Source organism: Schistocerca americana, chromosome X (assembly GCF_021461395.2).
Source record: "Schistocerca americana isolate TAMUIC-IGC-003095 chromosome X, iqSchAmer2.1, whole genome shotgun sequence".
Taxonomy (NCBI): domain Eukaryota; kingdom Metazoa; phylum Arthropoda; class Insecta; order Orthoptera; family Acrididae; genus Schistocerca; species Schistocerca americana.
Genome location: NC_060130.1, coordinates 566,963,376 through 566,988,634, shown reverse-complemented (window position 1 = coordinate 566,988,634; position 25,259 = coordinate 566,963,376). Strand labels below are relative to the sequence as shown.

General features: G+C 29.1%; 1 pseudogene; it reads left to right on the top strand.

Annotated features, from left to right (window-relative positions):
• Positions 1 to 665: 665 nt before the first annotated feature.
• LOC124556164 lies at positions 666 to 24,314 on the top strand (annotated as a pseudogene).
• Positions 24,315 to 25,259: the final 945 nt, after the last annotated feature.

The following is a 25,259-nucleotide window of genomic DNA, read 5'->3' as shown; positions in this document are numbered from 1 at the left end:
TGTAATTATTTTTAAAAGTTCAGTCATTATAATCTGAACAGTATCAACAATATTTTTTATTATAGTATTACTAGGCGCACAATACTATGAATGAAATCAAGGAGCCATACAATGAGCAGAAAAAAGGGTTGTAGTTAACTATAGCATTTGGGTGCATTCAAAAAGTATTGATAAAATCAATCAACCTTAAATAGAATAAGAAGCAAAATATTGCAGTCAGTTTCGACCAGGAAGGTTGGTAAATAAAATACCCTTATTCTTATTAATTGAAGCCAAAAAAGAGGCATATTACTGTTACTAATATAATTGAACAATAAAGTTCCAATTTAGGAAATGTAAAGCCAATATGAAAGCTGCTAACTTTTTGTATTAGCGGTTAAACTCCGTTAACATTTTTAAAATTTATATAGTTCAAATAAAACATTACATTTTCACTGTAAAAATAATATATGTATATTTATAAATACCTAAAAGTAAAAATACTTCCTTAACATCTTCAGTGTCATGCTCAAATTGGAAGCTATTTAAGTATCTGAGTTCAGACCGGCGTGAGCCAGGTCGGTTTCAAACCTAAGATTATTAATTCGTATTAGTACGAAAGGACCATATGATAGAAATATTTTTTATTTTATTGATTAATATTAATTAGATTACTATTTTGACAGATGTGTTGAATTTAGAATTCATTCATGTAGGTTTTTCTACAAATAGTATTGATACTTTATGATTTATTTATGTTTATTTTGAATTTTCTTTTATTAGTTATTTGTGTTTTAATTAGTGTTGCTTTTTTAACTTTATTAGAGTGTAAGGCTTTAGGTTATATCCAAATTCGAAAGGGTCCAAATAAAGTAGGATTTGTAGGAATTCCTCAACCCTTTAGTGATGCCATTAAGTTAATTTGTAAGGAGCAGCCAATTCCTATTATATTAATTATTTACTTTATTATTGTTCTCCTGTTATTAATTTAATAATTTCCTTGGCTGTTTGAGTGATTTTCCCTTACTTAACTTATATATGTGGGGGTCATAGTATCCCTCGATCAATAGTAGGTGCTAGTCATCTTCTAAAAAATGCTCAGAAAAATGAAACAAGGATTAGTACTTCTAATGCAATAAATAAAATTATTCCTCATCGTAATCCAATTGATACAAATCCCGTATGTAGCCCTTGGTATGTCCCTTCTCGTACTACATCTCGTCATCATTGGATTATAGTTACTCGGGTTATTCCGAATCCGATTATAAATAAGTTATTATTAAATAGGTGAAATCATTTTGCTAATCCTGATACAAGACCTATTGCTCCAATTGCTCCTGTTAATGGTCAAGGTCTATAATCTACTAAGTGGAATGGGTGGTTTGAGTGAGTTGTTAACATAGGTTTAGTATACTTCTCTAGAAAATAAAATTCCTAAAATTGAGAAAACATAAGCTTGAATTATTGCAACTGCTAATTCTAGGATTAATAGAAGTATTTGCCCAATAATTACTAGTGAAATTAAGTTTATTGCTATAGATGGTCCTGTATTTCCTAGTAATGTTAATAGTAAGTGTCCTACTATTATATTTGTTGCTAGTCGTACTGCTAGCGTACCTGCAGTATTTATTAAAGAACAAATTCGAAAACTAAGCAAAATCAAACTAAATGAAATATAATCAATACCAAAATAATAGCTAATTATATTGAATTCTGCGTATGAACAAACACAAATTATAAAAACAAAACTAGACAGAAATATTAAAGAATGAACCAACCATCAACAATTATTAACCAAACAAAGAGGGATCAAAAAATAGTTATAAATAAATATTCTAACATAAAGATAAACCAAAAGAATTAAAAAATCATTACCATGAGAACGAATTATTGAAACTAAAACAGAAAGACCTAAAGCACCTTCATAAACAGAAAAAACCCAAAAAATAACAGGAAAAAAATTATCATAATCAAACTCAATAAGAAAAACAATAACTAATATAAATAAAGAAATAACAATATACTCTAATCTCAAAAGAACCATTAGTAAATGCTTACGTTTAGAAGAAAAAACATAAACACCAGCAAAATAAACCAATAAAGAAGTAAAGACAGAGAATATAAACATTAGTTTTAATTGTTTAAAAAAAACGCCGGTCTTGTAAACCGGAAATAAGTCCAGCCGCCACTTTTAAAACTTCAGAGGTGGAAAAGCTTCCATCATCGGTCCCCAAAATCGATATTTTAATAAACTAACCCCTGAAATGATCAAAATAATAATTATATCACTATCAAACGTAATAAATATTAATTTTATTAAATTAAGACACCCAATATCAATAATGCTCTTCATTATCCTACAAACTTTTCTAGTTGGACTAATAACAGGAACAATAATGGAAAGATATTGATTATCATATATTTCATTTTTAACGTTTTTTGGTGGTATATTAGTTCTATTTATTTATATTACGAGAATTGCATCAAACGAAATATTTCAACCTAAATCAATTACGATAATTATTACCTTAACAATATGAGTATTTATTATATCAACATTAATTATTTTAGATATAACAATATTTATAGACTTTTTCAAGAATACTGAAACTATAAAAATTGATAATACAATCAATGATCAAGAAATAACAATATCTTTAGAAAAACTATATAATAGACCAACATTCATTATCACAATAATAATAATAATATATTTATTTTTAGCACTATTAGCAGTTGTTAAAATCACTAATATTAACCAGGGGCCTATTCGTAAAATGAGATAATTTACTAATGAATAAACCCTTACGATTAAGACATCCTTTAATTAAAATCATTAATAACTAGTTGATTTACCCGCACAAACAATTATTTCATTTTGATGAAATTTTGGGTCCTAATAGGGTTATGTTTGGTAATTCAAATTGTAACTGGACTATTTTTAGCTACACATTATACATCAAATATTGAAATAGCTTTTAGTAGTGTAGTTCACATCTCCAAAGACGTAAATAATGGTTGAATTTTTCGAACCTTACATGCAAATGGAGCTTCTATATTTTTTATTTGTATTTATTTACATGTAGGACGAGGAATTTACTACAGATCTTACATATACATACACACCTGAATAATTGGTACAGTAATTCTATTCTTAGTTATAGCAACTGCATTTATAGGATACTTTTCACCTTGAGGTCAAATATCATTTTGAGATGCGACAGTAATTACTAATTTATTAACAGCTATTCCATATTTAGGAACAGATTTAGTTTGGGTTGAGGTTATCAACCTGAACGCTTACAGGCTGGTGTTTATTTAATTTTTTATACTCTGGTTGCTAGATTACTTTTATTATTAGTATTATTTAGGGTTTATGATTTTTCTAATACTTTATATTTTCCTTTTTTGGTTGATTTTGGTTCTTATTACTTTATATTTTATGTGTTTATAATTCTTGCTTTTTTTGTTAAGATGCCAATATTTTTGGTTCATTTATGGCTTCCTAAGGCTCATTTTGAGGCCCCTATTTCAGGTAGAATGTTTCTTGCTGGTGTTTTATTAAAGTTAGGTGGTTATGGTATTTTTAGTGTTATGAAGGTTATTTCTTATTTGGGTTTAAAGTTTAATTATTTTTGATTGTCTTTGGGTTTATCTGGTGGGGTTATTGTTAGATTTATTTGTTTTCGTCAGGTTGATTTAAAGTCTTTAATTGCGTGTTCTTCTGTTGCTCATGTAAGAATGGTTATTGGAGGATTGATGATTATGAATTCATGAGGTTGTATAGGTTCTCTTTCTTTATTGGTGGGTCATGGTTTATGTTCTTCTGGTTTATTTTGTTTATCTAATAGTATTGATGAACGTTTAGGTAGACGAAGACTATTAATTAACAAGGGTATAATTAATTTGCTACCAAGAATGGCTTTATGATGGTTCCTTTTGAGATCATCTAATATAGCTGCTCCTCCTTCTTTACATTTGGTAGGTGAACTTAGATTATAAAATAGAATTATGTCTTGATCTTCTTTTAGTTTTTTGCTTAAATTTTTTTGTCTTTTTTTAGAGCTGTTTATACTTTATATATGTATTCTTATTCTCAGCATGGTAATTATTATTCTGGTGTTTATATTTGTTCTCTGATTTTATTTTCGTGAATATCATCTTTTACTTTTACATTGATTGCCTTTAAACATTCTTTGTTTAAAGGGCGAGTATTTTTTTGTTTAGGTTGCTTCAGTATTTTAATTAAAAATGTTGTTTAGTGGAATCAATGATATGAATTTTTCATCATAGGCCTTGAATTTGTAAAAAGGTAAGCTAAACAAGCTAATGGGTTCATACAGCTTTCATAGAGGTATCAATCCTCTCCTTTTTAATGACCAACAACTCTACAAAACTTCTCTTCCTATCAAGATTAATGATAGGAACAATCCTGTCCATTTCATCAAACTCCTGATACGGAGTTTGAATAGGACTTGAGATCAACTTACTTTCATTTATTCTGCTCCTAACAAGAAATAAAAATATAATAATAAATGAGTCGTCTATTAAATATATTATTGTCCAAGCAATAGCAGCGACAATACTATTATTTTCAATTTTGTTGATTGAAATCAAGTATCCAATAGGGTGAGAAACAGAATTTATTCCCTCAATTATAATTAGATCTATATAATTATGGTTTAAGAGACCATTACTTACTTTCAGTCACCTGATGTATTTCAAGGTGTATTAATTATTTAGTTAATTTAGATTGACACACTTATGTTGTACATTTTAACTAACTCCTTAGATTATCTTAGATAATCACATGATATATAAGTTTACTGAAGTTCTTTCAATTACAATTGGTATGAATCTAGGGTTTGCTCCACAGATTTTTGAGCACTGTCCAAAAAACTGTCCAGGTCGGTTTATTGTAAATGTTCCTTTGTTTAGTCGGCCAGGCGTTGTGTCAATTTTAACCACTAACGCAGGTACTGCTCATGAGTGTCGAACGTCTGATGCTCTAGTTAATACTCGAACTTCCGTATTTATTGGTAGAATTGTTCGGTTATCTACATCTAGAAGTCGAAATCCGTCGTTTTCTAGGTCTTGTTCTGGTGTAATATAAGTGTCAAATTTTACATCTATAAAGTCTGAATATTCGTGTCTTAAGTATCATTGTCGTCCTATGGTCTTAATTGTCATTATTGCGTCTACTGAATCATCAAGTAAATAATAGTAGTCGTAATGATGGAAGTGCAATAAAAATTAGCGTAATTGTTGGTAATGCTGCTCAGATTGTTGCAATTAAATGTCCGTGAAGTATGCTTCGGTTTGTATAGGCAATAAATAGTATATAACTTAGGGCATAACCTACAATTACTGTGATTAACAATTATACGATCATAGTATGATCAAGGAAGAATGATAGTTGCTCCATTAATGGTGAAGCTCCATCTTGAAGGGATAAATTTGATCATGTTACCATAATGAAATTTTCTAATAAAAGGTCAAACCTTTATTTGTGGAGCTTAAATCTACTGCACTAATCCGCCATATTAGAATCTAGAAATTAGTGGTAGTGCTGAGTAACTATGTTCTGCAGGCAGGTTATTTTGAAGTCATTCTGTTGATCCTCTTATCTTAGCTCTAAATATGATTTCTCGGTTTGTAACCATTCTTTCTCATATAATTACAATGAATGTAATGATTCTTACAATAGAAATTGTAGATCCAATTCTTGACACTACGTTTCATGATGTATATGCATCTGGATAGTCTGAATATCGTCGTGGTATTCCTGCTAGACCTAAGAAGTGTTGAGGGAAGAATGTTAAGTTTACTCCAATAAATATATTTGTAAATTAGATTTTTTATCATGTATTATTTGTAGTTAATCCTGTAAATAGTGGGTATCGTTGAATAACACCTCCTATAATTACAAAAACTGCTCCTATAGATAATACATATGGAAGTGGGCTACTACATAGTATGTATCATGTAATACAATATGAAGTGATGAATTTGCTTATTGTAATCCTGTTAGTCCACCAATTGTGAATAGAAAAATAAATCCTAAAGCTCATAATAATGGTGGATTGAATTTGAATTTAGTTCCATATAGTGTAGCTAATCATCTGAATACCTTAATTCCTGTAGGTACAGCAATAATTATTGTTGCTGATGTAATGTATGCTCGTGTGTCAACATCTATTCCTACTGTGAATATGTGATGTGCTTGACATACAGTGTGAGAGATAATCCCAAATCCTGGTAGAATTAAAATGTAAACTTCTGGGTGTCCAAAGAATCAAAATAGGTGTTGATATAGAATTGGGTCACCTCCTCCTGCAGGGTCAAAGAATGATGTATTTAAATTTCGGTCTGTTAAAGTATAGTAATAGCTCCCGCTAATACTGGAAGTGAAAGAAGGAGGAGAAGGGCTGTAATAGCTACAGATCATACAAATAAAGGTGTTTGATCTAGAGTTATACTATCTGATCGTATATTAATTGCTGTTGTAATGAAGTTTACTGCACCAAGAATAGATGATACACCTGCTAAGTGGAGTGAAAAAATAGCTAGGTCTACAGATGCACCCCCGTGTGCGATAGCTCCTGCAAGAGGGGGGTAAACTGCTCATCCTGTACCAGCACCGTTATCTACCATGGAAGATGTAAGAGGAAGGGTTAATGAAGGCAGTAGTAATCAAAAACTTATATTATTTATTCATGGAAATGCTGTATCTGGTGCACCAATTATTAATGGTACGAGTCAATTACTAAATCCACCTATTAAAATAGTTATTACTATAAAAAAATTATTACAAATGCGTGGGCTGTAATAATAACATTATAAATTTGGTCAACTACAATTAGAGATCCTGGTTGACCAAGTTCAGCACGGAGAAGTATTCTTATTGATGTTCCTACTATTCCTGCTCACGCTCCAAATAAGAAGTATAACGTACCAATATCCTTATGGTTTGTTGAGAATAATCATTTTTGCGGTAACATGGCTGAATTTTAGGTGGTAGACTGTAAATCTACTTATGAGATGTTTCTCTCTTACCATGTTTTAGGTCTTATATTCAATTATGTTTCTAGACTGCAATTCTAGAGGTGTAAAATTTTATTAATGCTGAAAGGATTATTCTTTTAATTATAACTTTGAAGGTAATTAGTTATTAACATAAGTCCTTAGTATAATTAGATTAATGGTGATGTTGAGATTAATCCTATTGTTGAAATTATTACTGTTATAGGAAGAATAGTTCTTGAATTTTGAGACTTTATATTTATAGATCATGAATTTTCTGTGTATGACATAATTAGGGCTGAGAATCTAATACATATATAATAATAAAGTGTAAATGAAGTTAATACAACCATAATGGTTATAATAGTTGTTATGTTATTTTCTATTAATGATTGTATTACAATTCATTTTGGTAGAAATCCAAGGAATGGTAGTAAACCACCTAGAGATAGGAGAGATAGAAATTTTATGAATTTAATTTCAGTTTTTATATATCTGGCTGAATTAATTTGGTTTATAAAAATTAGATTTATTTGCTTAAATAATAAGAACATAATTATTCCTAATAGTGAGTAAATAATAAAATATAGATCTCAGATGTTTCCTCTGACTGTTAGGGAACTAATTATTCACCCTAAATGTCTAAATGAGGAATATGCTAGAAGTTGGCGTAGAGATGTTTGATTTAAGGCACCTATCGCCCCAATAATAATACTTAGAATGATAATTGTTCAAATGAAAGTTCTTAGTTGAATACAATAAGATAATACCATTATTGGGGCAATTTTTTGTCATGTTATTAGTGTTAAACAGTTATTTCATCTCGAAGCTCCAATTACTTCTTGAAATCAGAAATGAAAGGGTGCAGCCCCAATCTTTAATAATAATCTAGAACTAAATATTATTGAGGGAATAAATTCTGTTTCTCACCCTATTGGATACTTTATTTGAATCAGCAAAATTGAAAATAATAGTATTGTCGATGCTATTGCTTGGACAATAAAATATTTAATTGATGACTCATTTATTATTATATTTTTATTTCTTGTTAGGAGCAGAATAAATGAAAGTAAGTTGATCTCAAGTCCAATTCAAACTCCGAATCAGGAGTTTGATGAAATGGACAGGATCGTTCCTATCATTAATGTTGATAGGAAGAGAAGTTTTGTAGAGTTGTTGGTCAATAAAAAGGAGAGGATTGATACCTCTATAAATGGGGTATGAACCCATTAGCTTGTTTAGCTAACCTCTTTACTTTAAGGTGTATGATACACGTTAGTTTTTGATACTAAAGGAGGTAGTTTAATTCTGTCTTATGTAATTGTTAATGAAGGTAATTTTTATTTACTTGATTTACCCTATCAAGGTAACGCTTTAATCAGGCACTTCATTTATATTTAATATATAAATTTAAAGGAATTTTTTTTGGTTTATGTATTATTTTGGTTATTTCGAAGTAATTTATCTCGATTCGGTTAATTTGAATATATATATAAAATAAATTTTAGATTAATATTTTACATTTAATTAAATTTAAATACCTATAATGTTATTTTATTATTATTAAATGATTATTTTAGTACATTTATTTACCTAGGATTTTACCTTCTTAAGTTTTTAGCTTAAAATAGGTTATTATATAATAAATTATATAATAATATGTAATTTAATATTAAATATTATTATAATAGGATATAATAAATATAATCAATGATATAAAATATAAAATATTGTATTAATATAAATGATTATATTAATTATAATAATTTAATTACATAATTTTCTATGAGTAAATTATGTAATTAATTAATATTTAAGTGGATTCAATATAAAAATTAGTTTATCAATAACATATTACATTAAATTACATAATTGTATTAAATATATTTTTTATATTATTTAATCTTTCTTTATTATTATTGAAAAGAAAGTTTAAATAAGATAGAAAATAATACATTTATTGGTATACATGTTCTATATTAATCATAATTTATATATAATAGAGAAGTTGTTGTTGTCATATGGGGGTACGTTTCTTTTTTTTCATTTTTTGTGTTTTTTTTCTTTTTTTTCTTTAAATATTTGAATCTTTTATTTTTTCTTAATTTTATATATTTTCAATTTTCTTATTTTTGCTTCCAAAAGTTTTATTCTTGCTTGTTTCTTCGCTTTTTCTTTGTATTATATGTAAGTTTCGTTAAACTAAATGTTCTTTTTGCAGTAATTTCATTTAATTAACAAGTGATTTTCGATTTATCAATTGATTTAGTATCGGCATAATTCGTGCCAGCAGCCACGGTTATACAATTGATACAAGTGAATATTATTGGTTAAAACAGTTGTTTATATATTTAGAGTTAAAATATAAATTTGTAGGGTGAAATGTTAAAATTTATTTATAACTCGTTTTATGAATCTGTGAAGTTTAAATAATAAACTAGCATTAGATACCCTATTATTTTAAATGTTAATTATATTTACCAGGGTACTATTAGTTAAGGTCTTTAAACCCAAAGAATTTGGCGGTATCTCATTCCATTCAGAGGAACCTACCCCGTTATTGATAACACACGATTTACTCTACTTAATTTATTTGTTTGTATATCTCCGTTATCAGAGAATCTTTTTAGAGTTATAATTCTCAAGCTTTATAATTATAAAATATTTCAGGTCAAGTTGCAGCTTATAGTTAAGATGAGGTGGGTTACAATAGATTTTTGTTTATAACGGATTTGATGGTGAAATACTGTTAATGAAGGTGGATTTGATAGTATTTTATTTTATTTTATTTAACTGATATTGGCTCTGAGATGTGTACACATCGCCCGTCGCTCTCATTATTGATTATTCTATTTTTTATTTTAAGGTAGCTTCAATTTAGATGACATAAGTCATAACATAGTAGATGTACTGGAAAGTGTATCTAGAAAGAGTTTCAAGATATAACTTATTAGTAAAGTGTTTCATTTACACTGATAATTTTTCTGTGCAAATCAGTATATCTTGATTATTTATTTTATTATATTTATGTTTTGTTTGTTTAATTATTTAATAAAAATAATTTTGTGTAATTTTGTCGTATATTTTGTAGAATTGATTATTTAGATTATAGATTATTGCTAATGTTATTGTTTTATGAAATATTATTTTAAAATTTGAAAAGTAGATTTTATTTATTAAACCTTTTGTATCGGGTTTTATCAAAATTTTAGTATTAACTTCACTTGTCTCGATTTGGGTTGATTCATAAATAATTTATAGTTAATGTCTCATAATTATTATTAAATTATTTATAGAAATGAGATGTTAATCATTTCCCAAGATGTCTTGTTTCTTAAGAAAAAATTTAATTTTTTGTAGTTGATTGTTTTTATTTAATTTTTTAAGTATATATATTAACTTATTTATTCTTTAAGGGATAAGCTTTGAAGTTGATAAACTATAATTTGTTTTATGAAACATAATAGTAAGCTTTAAACCAGCTATCTTTAAGATTACGTCTTTGTACATTACTTTTTACTTTAATTTTTTAAGTATCTTAGGTTTTTTATTAGGATTATTGATTTAATTTAAAAATTTTTGTAATAATGATAGTATTAGTAAATTTATTTGTATATAATTTTTACCTTGTGAATTAATTATAAGGAACTAGGCAAAATTGATTTCCACCTGTTTATCAAAAACATGTCCTCTTGAAAATACTTCAAGGTCTGGATTGCTCACTGAGCGGATTTTTAAAGAGCTGCGGTATTTTGACCATGAAAAGGTAGCATAATCATTAGTCTCTTAATTAGTGGCTGGAATGAAAGGCTTGACGAGAAATCAACTGTCTCTTAATAAAATTTTGAATTTAACTTTTGAGTCAAAGGCTTAAATTTATCTTTAGGACGAGAAGACCCCATAGCGCTTAACATTTTACTTTATATATAGTTTTTTGTCTGTCTTTCTATATTTAATGATGATGTTTTGTTGGGGTGACATGAAGAATAAATAAACTCTTCATTATTATATCATTTGTTTATGTTTGTTGTTTTGATCCGTAATTTATGATCATAAGGTGAAGTTACCATAGGGATAACAGCGTAATTGTTTTTGAGAGCTCATATCGACAAAGCAGATTGCGACCTCGATGTTGGATTAAGAGAAATTTTGGGTGCAGTAGCCCAGCAATTAGGTCTGCTCGACCTTTAAATTCTTACATGATATGAGTTCAGACCGTCGTGAGCCAGGTCGGTTTCTATCCTAACATTATTAATTCATATTAGTACGAAACGACCATATGGTTGAAATATTTTTTATGTTATTGATTAATATTAACTATTTTGACAGATTAATGTGTTCAATTTAGAATTCATTTATGTAGGTTTTTTCTACAAATAGTATTGATACTTTATGATTTATTTATGATTATTTTGAATTTTGTGTTTAGTTATTTGTATTTTAATTAGTGTTGCTTTTTTAACTTTATTAGAGCGTAAGGTTTTAGGTTATATCCAAATTCGAAAGGGTCCAAATAAAGTAGGATTTGTAGGAATTCCTCAACCCTTTAGTGAAGCTGTTAATTTAATTTGTAAGGAGCAGCCAATTCCTATTATATCTAATTATTTACATTATCATTTTTCTCCTTTTTTTAATTTAAAAATTTCCTTGGCTGTTTGAGTGATTTTCCCTTACTTAACTTATATATGTTCTTTTTCTTATGGAATTTTGTTTTTATTATGGTGTACTAGATTTGGTGTTTATACCGTTATAATTGCTGGTTGGTTTTTTAATTGAAATTATCCTTTATTAGGTTCTCTTTGGTCTGTTGCTCAAACAATTTCATACAACGTTAACAACTCACTCAAACCACCCATTCCACTTAGTAGATTATAGACCTTGACCATTAGCAGGAGCAATTGGAGCAATAGTTCTAGAATCAGGATTAGCAAAATGATTTCACCTATTTAATATTAACTTATTTATAATACGATTCGGAATTACCCTACTAACTATAATCCAATGGTGACAAGATGTAGTACGAGATGGGACATACCAAGGGCTACATACGGGATTTCTATCAATTGGATTACAATGAGGAATAATTTTATTTATTGCATCAGAAGTTCTATTCTTTGTTTCATTTTTCTGAGCATTTTTTAGAAGAAGACTAGCACCTATTTTTGAACTAGGGAGACTATGACCCCCAATAGGAATTCAACCTTTTAATCCTATACAAATTCCATTACTTAATACAGCTATTCTTTTGGCATCAGGAGTAACAGTAACATGAGCACATCATAGTTTAATAGAATCTAATCATACTCAAGCATTACAAGGACTATTCTTTACAGTATTACTAGGACTATACTTTACTATACTTCAAGCATTCGAATATTGAGAAGCACCCGTCACCATTGCAGATGCAGTTTATGGATCAACATTCTTTGTTGCAACAGGATTCCATTGTCTACATGTAATTATTAGAACAATTTTCTTATCAACATGTCTACTTCGACATTCAATAAACCAATTCTCACAAAGACAGCACTTTGGATTTGAAGCAGCAGCATGATACTGACACTTTGCAGATGTAATATGATTATTCTTATACATCTCTATTTATTGATGAGGTAGATAATTGTTTTCCTAGTATAAATAGTAGATTTGACTTCCAATCAGAAAGCTTGGTATAAATCAAGAAAAACAATCCTGATTTTATCTACAAGAACTTTTGTTACATTTTTATCCCAATAATTGTTATAATACTTGCAACAACATTATCAAAAAAATTAATTAATAATCGAGAAAAAAGATCACCATTTGAGTGTGGATTTGACCCAAAAAGTTCAGCACAAATACCACTCTCACTTCGATTCTTCTTAAATGCAGTAATATTCTAAATTTTTGATGTAGAAATCGCACTAATCCTTCCAATTGAAATTATTTTTAAAACTTCAGACATTATAATCTGAACAGTATCAACAGTATTATCCCTAAGGTAACTTAATCTTATGATCATAAATTACAGATCAAAACAACAAACATATATAAATGATATAACAATGAAGAGTTTATTTATTCTTCATGTCACCCCAAAAAAACATCATCATTAAATATAGAAAGACAAACAAAAAACTATATATAAAGTAAAATGTTAAGCTCTATAGGGTCTTCTCGTCCTAAAGAAAAATTTAAGCCTTTTGACTCAAAAGTTAAATTTCTGGTCAAGCCATTCATTCCAGCCACTAATTAAGAGACTAATGATTATGCTACCTATGCACGGTCAAAGTACCATGGCCCTTTAAAAATCCGCTAAGTGAGCAGGCCAGACCTCATAGTATTTTCAAGAGGACATGTATTAGATAAACAGGCGGAATTCAATTTTGCCTAGTTCCTCATAATAAATTCACAAGGTAAAAATTATATACAAATAAATATAGTAATTCTATCATTATTACAAAAATTTTAAAATTAAATCGATAATCTTAATAAAAAACCTAAAATACTTATAAAATCAAAATAAAATTTAATGAACTAAGACATAATCTTAAAGATGGCTGTTTTAAAGCTTACTATTATACTTCATAAAACAAATTATAGGTTATTAACTCCAAAGCTTATCCCTTAAAGAATAAATAAGTTAATATTTATACTTAAAACATTAAATAGAAACAATTAACTTCAAAAAATTAAATTTTTTCTTACAAAACTAGATATCTTAGGAAACGATTAACATCTCATTTCTATTAATAATTTAATATTAATTATGATACATTAACTATAAATTATTTATAAATCAACCCAAATCGAGACAAGTAAAGTAAATACTAAAATTTTGATAATCCCAGAAACAAAAGGTACAGTAAATAAAATCTACTTTCTAAAATTGGAAATAATATTTCATAAAACAATTACATTACCAATAAAATATGATCTAAAAAATAATTTCTACAAAATATGCTAAGACAAAATGAGACAAAATTATTTTTATTCAATAACTAAACAAACAAAAAATAAATATAATAAAATAAATAATCAAGATATCCTGATTCGCACAGAAAAATTTTCAGTGTAAATGAAACACTTTACTAATAAGTTATATCTTGAAACTCTTCCTAGATACACTTTCCAGTACATCTACTATGTTACAACTTATCTCATCTAAATTGAAGCTACCTTAAAATAATAAAATAGAATAATCAATAATGAGTGCGACAGGCGATGTGTACACACCTCAGAGCTAATATCAGTTAAATTAACTAAATTAAATTACTATAAAACCCACCTTCATTAACAGTATTTCACCATCAAATCCGTTATAAACAAAAATCTATTGTAACCCACCTCCTCTTAACTATAAGCAGCACCTTGACCTGAAATATTTTATAATTATAAATCTCGAGAATTATAACTCTAAAAAGATTCTCTGATAACGGAGATATACAAACAAATAAATTAAGTAGAGTATATCGTGTAATATCAATAACTGGGTAGGTTCCTCTGAATGGAATGAGATACTGCCAAATTCTGTGGGTTTAAAGACCTTAACAAATAGTACTCTGGTAAATATAATTAACATTTAAAATAATCGGGTACCTAATCCTAGTTTATTATTTAAATTTCACAGATTCATAAAAAGAGTTATAAATAAATTTTTACATTTCACCTTACAAATCAGTATTTTAACCCTAAAAATATAAACAACTGTTTTAACCAATAATATTCACTTGTATCAATTGTATAACCATGGCTGCTGGCACGAATTATGCCAATACTAAATCAATCGCTAAATCCAAAATCACTTCATAATTAAATCAAATTACTGCAAAAAGAACACTTTGTTTATCGAAACTTACATATAACACAAAGAAAAAGGGGATAAACAAGCAAGAATAAAACATTTGGAAAAAAAATAAGAAATTTGAAAATTTATAAAATTAAGAAAAATTAAAAGACTCAAATATTTAAAGAAAAAGAAAGAAATAAACACAAAAAAGACAAAAAAAAAGATACGCACCCCTGTATGACCGCAACAACTTCTCTATTACATATAAATAAAGATTAATATGGAACATGTATACCAATAAATATATTATATTCTCTCTTATTTAATCTTTCTTTTCACTAATAATAAAGAAAGATTAAATAATAAATAAATATACTTTTTTCAATTATGTAATTTAATATAATATGTTATTAATTTAAAATTAACTTTATATTGAATTTATTCAAATATTAATAAGTTAAATAATTTAATTATAGATAATTCGGTAAGTATATTATTATAATTAATATAATCATTTATATTAATATAATGTTTTATATTTAATATCATTAATTATATTTATTATATCCAATTATAATAATATTTAATATTAAATTACATATTATTATATAATTTATAATACAATAACCAATTTCAAGCTAAATACATAAGTAGCTATAATCCTAGGTAAATAAATGGATTAAAATAATCATTTAATAATAATAAAATAACATTAAAAGTATTTAAATTTAATTAAATGTAATATATTAATATAAATTATTTATTATGTATGTATGTATATTCAAATTACCGAATCGAGATAAATTAATTAGAAGTAACCAAAATAATACATAAACATTTAAAACAAAATTTTTAATTTATATATTAAATATAAATGAAGAGTCTGATTAAAGGGTTACCTTGATAGGGTAAATCAAGTAAATAAAAATTACCTTCATTAAAAATTACATTAGACAGAATTAAACTACCTTCTTTAGTATCTAAAACTAACATGCGTCATACACCTTAATGTAAATAGGTAAGCTAAACAAGCTAATGGGTTCATACCCCATTTATAGAGGTATCAATCCTCTCCTTTTTAATGCCCAACAACTCTACAAAACTTCTCTTCCTATCAACATTAATGATAGGGACGATCCTGTCCATTTCATCAAACTTCTGATTTGGAGTTTGAATAGGACTTGAGATCAACTTACTTTCATTTATTCCACTCCTAACAAGAAATAAAAATATAATAATAAATGAGTCGTCAATTAAATACTTTATTGTCCAAGCAATAGCATCGACAATACTACTATTTTCAATTTTGCTGATTGAAATAAAGTATCCAATAGGGTGAGAAACAGAATTTATTCCCTCAATAATAATTAGATCTAGATTATAATTAAAGATTGGCGCTGCACCCTTTCATTTCTGATTTCCAGAAGTAATAGGAGTTTCGAGATAAAATAACTGTTAGCATTAATAACATGACAAAAAACTGCCCCTATAATGGTATTATCTTATTGTATTCAACTAAGAACCTTCATTTGAACAATTATCATTCTAAGAATTATTATTGGGGGAATAGGCGCCTTAAATCAAACATCTCTACGACAACTTCTAGCATATTCCTCAATTAGACATTTAGGGTGAATAATTAGATCCCTAACAGTCAGAGAAAACATCTGAGAACTATATTTTTTTATTTACTCACTATTAAGATTAATTATGGTCTTATTATTTAAGCAAATAAATCTATTCTTTATAAACCAAATTTATTCAGCCAGAAATATAAAAACTGAAATTAAATTCAAAACATTTCTATCTCTCCTATCCCTAGGTGGTTAACCACCATTCCTTGGATTTCTACAAAAATGAATTGTAATACAATCATTAATAGAAAATAACGTAACAACTATTATAACCATTATGATTGTATTAACTACAATTACACTTTATTATTATATACGTATTAGATTCTCAGCCCTAATTATGTCATACACAGAAAATTCATGATCTATATAAATAAAGTCTCAAAAATCAAGAATTATTCTTCCTATAACAGTTATAATTTCAACAATATGATTAATCTCAACATCAACCTTAATCTCATTATACTAAGGACTTATGATAATTAAACTAAGAACCTTCAAAGTTATAATTAAAGGAATAATCTTTTAGGCCTTAGTAAAATTTTACACCTCTAGAATTGCAGTCTAGAAACATAATTGAATATAAGACCTAAAACATGGTAAGAGAGAAACATCTCATAAGTAGATTTACAGTCTACCACCTAAAATTCAGCCATCTTACCGCAAAAATGATTATTCTCAACAAACCATAAGGATATTGGTACTTTATACTTCTTATTTGGAGCGTGAGCAGGAATAGTAGGAACATCAATAAGAATACTTGTTCGTGCTGAACTTGGTCAACCAGGATCTCTAATTGGAGATGACCAAATTTATAATGTTATTATTACAGCCCACGCATTTGTAAAAAATTTTTTATAGTAATAACTATTTTAATTGGTGGATTTGGTAATTGACTCGTACCATTAATAATTGGTGCACCAGATATAGCATTTCCATGAATAAATAATATAAGTTTTTGATTACTTCTGCCTTCATTAACCCTTCCTCTTACATCTTCTATGGTAGATAACGGTGCTGGTACAGGATGAACAGTTTACCCCCCTCTTGCAGGAGCTATCGCACACGGGGGTGCATCAGTAGACCTAGCTATTTTTTCACTCCACTTAGCAGGTGTATCATCTATTCTTGGTGCAGTAAACTTCATTACAACAGCAATTAATATACGATCAGATAGTATAACTCTAGATCAAACACCTTTATTTGTATGATCTGTAGCTATTATAGCCCTTCTCCTCCTTCTTTCACTTCCAGTATTAGCGGGAGCTATTACTATACTATTAAAAGACCGAAATTTAAATACATCATTCTTTGACCCTGCAGGAGGAGGTGACCCAATTCTATATCAACACCTATTTTGGTTCTTTGGACACCCAGAAGAAATTCTACCAGGATTTGGGATTATCTCTCGCATTGTATGTCAAGAAAGAGGAAAAATTGAATCATTTGGAACATTGGGTATAATTTATGCTATATTATCAATTGGGCTAATAGGATTTATTGTATGAGCACATCACATATTCACAGTAGGAATAGATGTTGACACACGAGCATACTTTACATCAGCAACAATAATTATTCCTGTACCTACAAGAATTAAGGTATTCAGATGATTAGCTACACTATGTGGAACTAAATTCAAATTCAATCCACCATTATTATGAGCTTTAGGATTTATTTTTCTATTCACAATTGGTGGACTAACAGGATGAGTATTAGCAAATTCATCACTTGATATTGTATTACATGGTACATACTATGTAGTTGCCACTTCCATTATGTATTATGTATTATGTATAGGAGCAGTATTTGCAATTATAGGAGATGTTATTCAATGATACCCACTATTTAAAGGATTTACTATAATTAATACATGATAAAAAATCCAATTTACAATTATATTTATTGGAGTAAACTTAACATTCTTCCCTCAACACTTCTTAGGGCAAGCAGGAATACCACGATGATATTCAGACTATCCAGATGCATATACATCATGAAATGTAGTGTCAAGAATTGGATCTACAATTTCTATTGTAGGAATCATTATATTCATTGTAATTATATGAGAAAGAATGGTTACAAACCGAGCAATCATATTAGGAGCTAACATAAGAAGATCAACAGACTACAAAATAACCCGCCTGCAGAACATAGTTACTCAGAACTACCACTAATTTCTAGATTCTAATATGGCTGATTAGTGCAGTAGATTTAAGCTCTACAAATAAAGGTTTGACCTTTTATTAGAAAAATTCATTATGGCAACATGATCAAATTTATCCCTTCAAGATGGAGCTTCACCATTAATGGAGCAACTATCATTCTTCCATGATCATACTATGGTCGTATTATTATTAATCACAGTAATTGTAGGTTATGCCCAAAGTTATATACTATTTATTGCCTATACAAACCGAAACATACTTTATTCTTCCTATAACAGTAATAATTTCAACAATAGGATTAATCTCAACATCAATCTTAATCTCATTACACTAAGGACTTAAGTTAATTAAACTAATAACCTTCAAAGTTATAATTAAAAGAATAATCTTTTAGGCCTTAGTAAAATTTTACACCTCTACAATTGCAGTCTAGAATTAGAATTGAATATGAGACCTAAAACATGGTAAGAGAGAAACATCTCATAAGTAGATTTACAGTCTACCACCTAAAATTCAGCCATCTTACCGCAAAAATGATTATTCTCAACAAACCATAAGGATATTGGTACTTTCACCCTTCACCATCGCTGATGCAGTTTATGGATCAACATTCTTTGTTGCAACAGGATTCCATGGTCTACATGTAACTATTGGAACAATTTTCTTATCAACATGTCTACTCCGACATTCAAGAAACCAAATCTGGCCAAGACACCACTTTGGATTTGAAGCAGCAGCATGATACTGACACTTTGTGGATGTAGTATGATTACTCCTATACATCTCTATTTATTGATGAGGTAGATAATTGTTTTTCTAGTATAAATAGTACATTTGACTTCCAATCAGAAAGCTTGGTATAAACCAAGAAAAACAATCCTGATTTTATCTACAAGAATTTTTATTAGATTTATTATTCCAATAATTGTTATAATCCTTGGAACAACATCATCAAAAAAATTAATTAATGACCAAGAAAAAAGATCACCATTTGAGTGTGGATTTGACCCAAAAAAGTTCAGCACGAATATCATTCTCACTTCGATTCTTCTTAATTGCAGTAATTTTCTTAATTTTTGACGTAGAAATCGCACTAATCCTTCCGATTGTAATTATTTTTAAAACTTCAGACATTATAATCTGAACAGTATCAACAATATCTTTTATTATAGTGTTACTAGGTGGACTATAACATGAATGAAATCAAGGAGCCTTACAATGAGCAGAAGAAAGGGTTGTAGTTAAGTATAACATTTGGGTTGCATTCAAAAAGTATTGATGTAATCAGTCAACCTTAAATAGAATAAGAAGCGAAATATTGCAGTCTCTTTCGACCTGGAAGGTTCGTAAATAAAATACCCTTATTCTTATTAATTGAAGCCAAAAAAGAGGCGTATTAGTGTTAATAATATAATCGAACTATAAAGTGCCAATTAAGGAAATGTAAAGCCAATATGAAAGCTGCTAACTTTTTATATTAGCGGTTAAACTCGGTTAACATTTCTAAAATTTATATAGTTTAAATAAAACGTTACATTTTCACTGTAAAAATAATATATGTATATTTATAAATACGTAAAAGTAAAAATACTTCCTTAACATCTTCAGTGTCACGCTCTAATTGTAAGCTATTTAAGTAAACGAAAAATAATACCCCCAAAATAAATATTCAAAAAATAAAAGTTAGAAGATAAATCTTAAAATTAGAATCATATCAACCCCATATATAACCAATTAAATAAATGAATAGTCCATATAATCCTTGACCACCAAATAATTCACCTCAACCATAATCAAATGATTTAGATGAATAATAACCTAATTTTAAAGGAATATATCTAATAAACTTTGTTGAAAGAAAGGGTATAAACCATATAGAACCAGCAACTCTGACAAAAGAAAGTATACTTAAAGAAAATAAATTTTGAGAAAAATTAAAATTAGAAATGAGATAACCCAAATAAGCACCTAAAACAACTACAGTAATAGTTAAAAACTTTAAATAATAAGGCAAGGCAATCACATGAGGAACAGGGAAAATTAATCAAGACAAAAGGCTACCACTAAAAACAGCAACAAACAATAAACCAATTATACCAAATGAAATATAGTAACCCTTATCATCAAAAGAAAATCTAGAATAAAAATTATTATCACCAGATATTGAATAATAAAAAAGACGAAAAGAATAAGAAGCAGTTAAACCAGTAGAAAAGAAATAAAGAAAAAAAATCAAACAATTAATTCATCTTAAACACACCATCTCAAGAATTAAATCCATTGAATAAAACCCTGCTAAAAAAAGGTTATGAAACGTCCCCTTAGAATAATTATACATAATACTGTGCTTAACCTGACACACAATATTTTGTTAGCGCAACGCAATCTGACTTTCAATAATCCCTACAAAAGAATGGGCCCTGACTAACATTAAACTATACCTTTCACAAATCACTTACCTCACAAAAGTCTTCGCTACTCAAGCTACTGCAAATCAGCGAGCGTCACTACTGCCAGCTAAATAAAAGATTCAAAGTACTGAAGGCACTAACTACTGATAGGCATAGTTAGCAAATGAAAGATTTTGATAGAGAACAACCAATGTAGTTACCTTATTGTCATAATATATATAGCAGTTCACGACAAATTACAAAACTCTGCCATCTGTCTCCCCACATCCACCACTGCTGGCGGCTCACCTCCAACTGCCCAACGCTACGCGCTGTTCACATCCAGCTGCTGCTGCCCAATACTACAATGGCAGACAACAATGCAAACTAGACACAGACTGCAGACAGCACAGCCAGTGATTTTTATACAGAGGTGGCGTTACCAATAAAATAAACCTAAACAGCCTACTTACATAGCCCCCATGCTCCCCACAAAAAATTTTACAAATTGTTTTGGGCAGTGGTCAATAATGATTTGATAAAATTTTTCATAATTACAATTACGAAGATATCAAATGCACACACTTATTGATACAATGTTGGTCAAAAGCTAAACTTTCTCACAGTCCATAAAGACAGTCCTAATCGTTCATCACAGTAAAGTAGCAGTGTTTTTCTCAAAGTCTGAGCAGTAAAAGATAATGCACACGGAAGTAGTGGATTTCCATGCAGTCTTGAAGAAGTGGTGTTGTCCTCCCAACGGAAAGACAGTGCTGACTCTTGACATGCAGACAGGTAATTGGCCACAACAGAGCAAACCCACAGCAGAGTCAATCGAAGTTTTGAAGAGTATTGGTAGGTCATCAAAGAGCAGAACCACTGTAGTCCTGGTAGAGATTACGATATTGGTGGGCCACCAGAGGCGCAGACCCACTGCAGTCTTTGTAGAAATAATGGTATTGGTGATTCATCAAAGATGCAGACCCACTGTAGTCCTTGTAGAAATAATGGTATTGGTGGGCCATCTAAGATGCAGCCCCAATGTAGTCCTTGTAGACATGACCAGAAGCCATCTGCTGCGACTGTACAGGTGCCCAATCTTGCAGAGAAGATAGCAAGTCCATAAACCACCACTTGTGCACGCACAAAGTTTTTGGAATTGTCCTTAGAAGTCTTGCAGACAATATAGCAAGTCCATAAACCACCACTTGTGCACTCACAAAGTTTCTGGAACTGTCCTTAGAACCAGCAATGCTGCTATCCAGTCCTTTGCTGAATCATTAACACACGTGCAAACACTATCAGTCCCTACTTCTCACATATTGTCCATATACTATGACCAACAGAAATGTGTGCAGTGAAATGCAATATTTGATCCATCAACTAATATCTTCAATTCATCATTAAATTGAACTGGAACATTCGTAGGATTATTATTAATCCCATCAATGTTTTGACTTACACAATCATGGATTAATATTATTTGAAATGAACTAAACTTAACCTTACACAATGAATTTAAAAAATTACTAGGACCAAAATCATTTAATGGAACAACATTCATCTTTATCCCAATTTCTATTATAATACTATTTAATAATTTTATAGGATTATTCCCTTACATCTTTATTAGAACAAGACATTTAGCATTAACATTTGCAATCGCTCTACCTATATGATTAAGATTTGTGTTATTTGGATGCATTAATCATACCAATCACATATTTACACATCTTGTTCCTCAAGGAACACTGCCTGCATTAATATCATTTATAGTATTAATTGAAACAATTAGAAATGTCATTCGACCAGGTACGCTAGCAGTACGACTAGCAGCAAATATAATTGCAGGACACTTACTATCAATATTACTAGGAAATACAGAACCATCTGTAGCAATAAACTTAATTTCACTATTAATTATTGGGCAAATACTTCTATTAAGCCTAGAATCAGCAGTAGCAATAATTCAAGCTTATGTTTTCTCATGTTTAAGAACTTTATATTCTAGAGAAGTATACTAAACCTATGTTAACAACTCACTCAAACCACCCATTCCACTTGGTAGATTATAGACCTTGACCATTATCAGGAGCAATTGGAGCAATAGTTCTAGTATCAGGAATAGCAAAATGATTTCACCTATTTAATATAAACTTATTTATAATCGGATTCGGAATAACCCTACTAACTATAATCCAATGATGACGAGATGTAGTACGAGAAGGGACATACCAAGGGCTACATACGGGATTTGTATCAATTGGATTACGATGAGGAATATCTTTTTTTATTGCATCAGAAGTACTATTCTTTGTTACATTTTTCTGAGCATTTTTTAGAAGAAGACTAGCACCTGCAATTGAACTAGGGATACTATGACCTCCAATAGGAATTCAACCTTTTAATCCTATACAAATTCCATTACTTAATAAGCTATTCTTTTGGCATCAGGAGTAACAGTAACATGAGCACATCATAGTTTAAGAGAATCTAATCATACTCAAGCATTACAAATTATTAATCACAGTAATTGTAGGTTATGCCCGAAGTTATATACTATTTATTGCCTATACAAACCGAAACATACTTCACGGACATTTACTTGAAACACTCTGAACAGCATTACCAGCAATTACGCTAATTTTTATTGCACTTCCATCATTACGACTAGTATATTTACTTGATGATTCAGTAGATGCAATAATCACAATTAAAACCATTGGACGACAATGATACTGAAGATAAGAATATTCAGACTTTATAGATGTAGAATTTGACACTTATATAACACCAGAACAAGACCTAGAAAACGACGGATTTCGACTTCTAGATGTAGATAACCAAACAATTCTACCAATAAATACGGAAGTATGAGTAATAACAAGAGCATCAGACGTTCTACACTCATGAGCAGTACCTGCGTTAGGGGTTAAAACTGATGCAACGCCAGGTCGACTAAACCAAGGAACATTTACAATAAACCGACCTGGACAGTTCTTTGGACAATGTTCAGAAATCTGTGGAGCAAACCACAGATTCATACCAATTGTAATTGAAAGAACTTCAGTAAACTTATTTATCAAGTGATTATCTAAGATAATCTAAGGAGTTAGTTGAAATGTATAATATTAGAGTGTCAATCTAATATAACTAAATAGTTAGTACACCTTGAAATACATCAGATGACTGAAAGTAAGTAATGGTCTCATAAACCAAAAAATAGTAAATTTACGACTACTTCTGATGGGGAAATATAATCCAAATCCCTAATATATCCCTTCTCATATGATTCTCCCTATTCATTATATTTTCGGCTACATTACTTTTAATTAATCAAATAAACTTTTTCTCATTTAAACCAAATCGTAATAAAAGAGCGGAAAAAAGAACAATTGATAAAAAAAACTTGAATTGAAAATGATAACAAACTTAATTTGAACATTTGATCCATCAACTAATATCTTCAATTTATCATTAAATTGAACTAGAAAATTCTTAGGATTATTATTAATCCCATCAATGTTTTGACTTACACCATCACGGATTAATATTATTTGAAATAAACTAAAAGTAACCTTACACAATGAATTTAAAACTTTATAGGACCAAAATCATTTAATGGAACAACATTCATCTTTATCTCAATTTTTATTATAATACTATTTAATAATTTTATAGGATTATTCCCTTGCATCTTTACTAGAACAAGACATTTAGCATTAACATTTGCAATCGCTCTACCCATATGATTAAGATTTATGTCATTTGGATGAATTAATCATACCAATCACATATTTACACACCTTGTTCCTCAAGGAACACCGCCTGCATTAATATCATTTATAGCATTAATTGAAACAATTAGAAATGTCATTCGACCAGGTATGTTAGCAGTACGACTAGCAGCAAATATAATTGCAGGACACTTACTATTAACATTACTAGGAAATACAGGACCATCTATAGCAATAAACTTAATTTCACTATTAATTATTGGGCAAATACTTCTATTAAGCCTAGAATCAGCAGTAGCAATAATTCAAGCTTATGTTTTCTCACGTTTAAGAACTTTATATTCTAGAGAAGTATACTAAACCAATGTTAACAACTCACTCAAACCACCCATTCCACTTGGTAGATTATAGACCTTGACCATTAACAGGAGCAATTGGAGCAATAGTTCTAGTATCAGGATTAGCAAAATGATTTCACCTATTTAATATAAACTTATTTATAATCGGATTCGGAATAACCCTACTAACTATAATCCAATGATGACGAGATGTAGTACGAG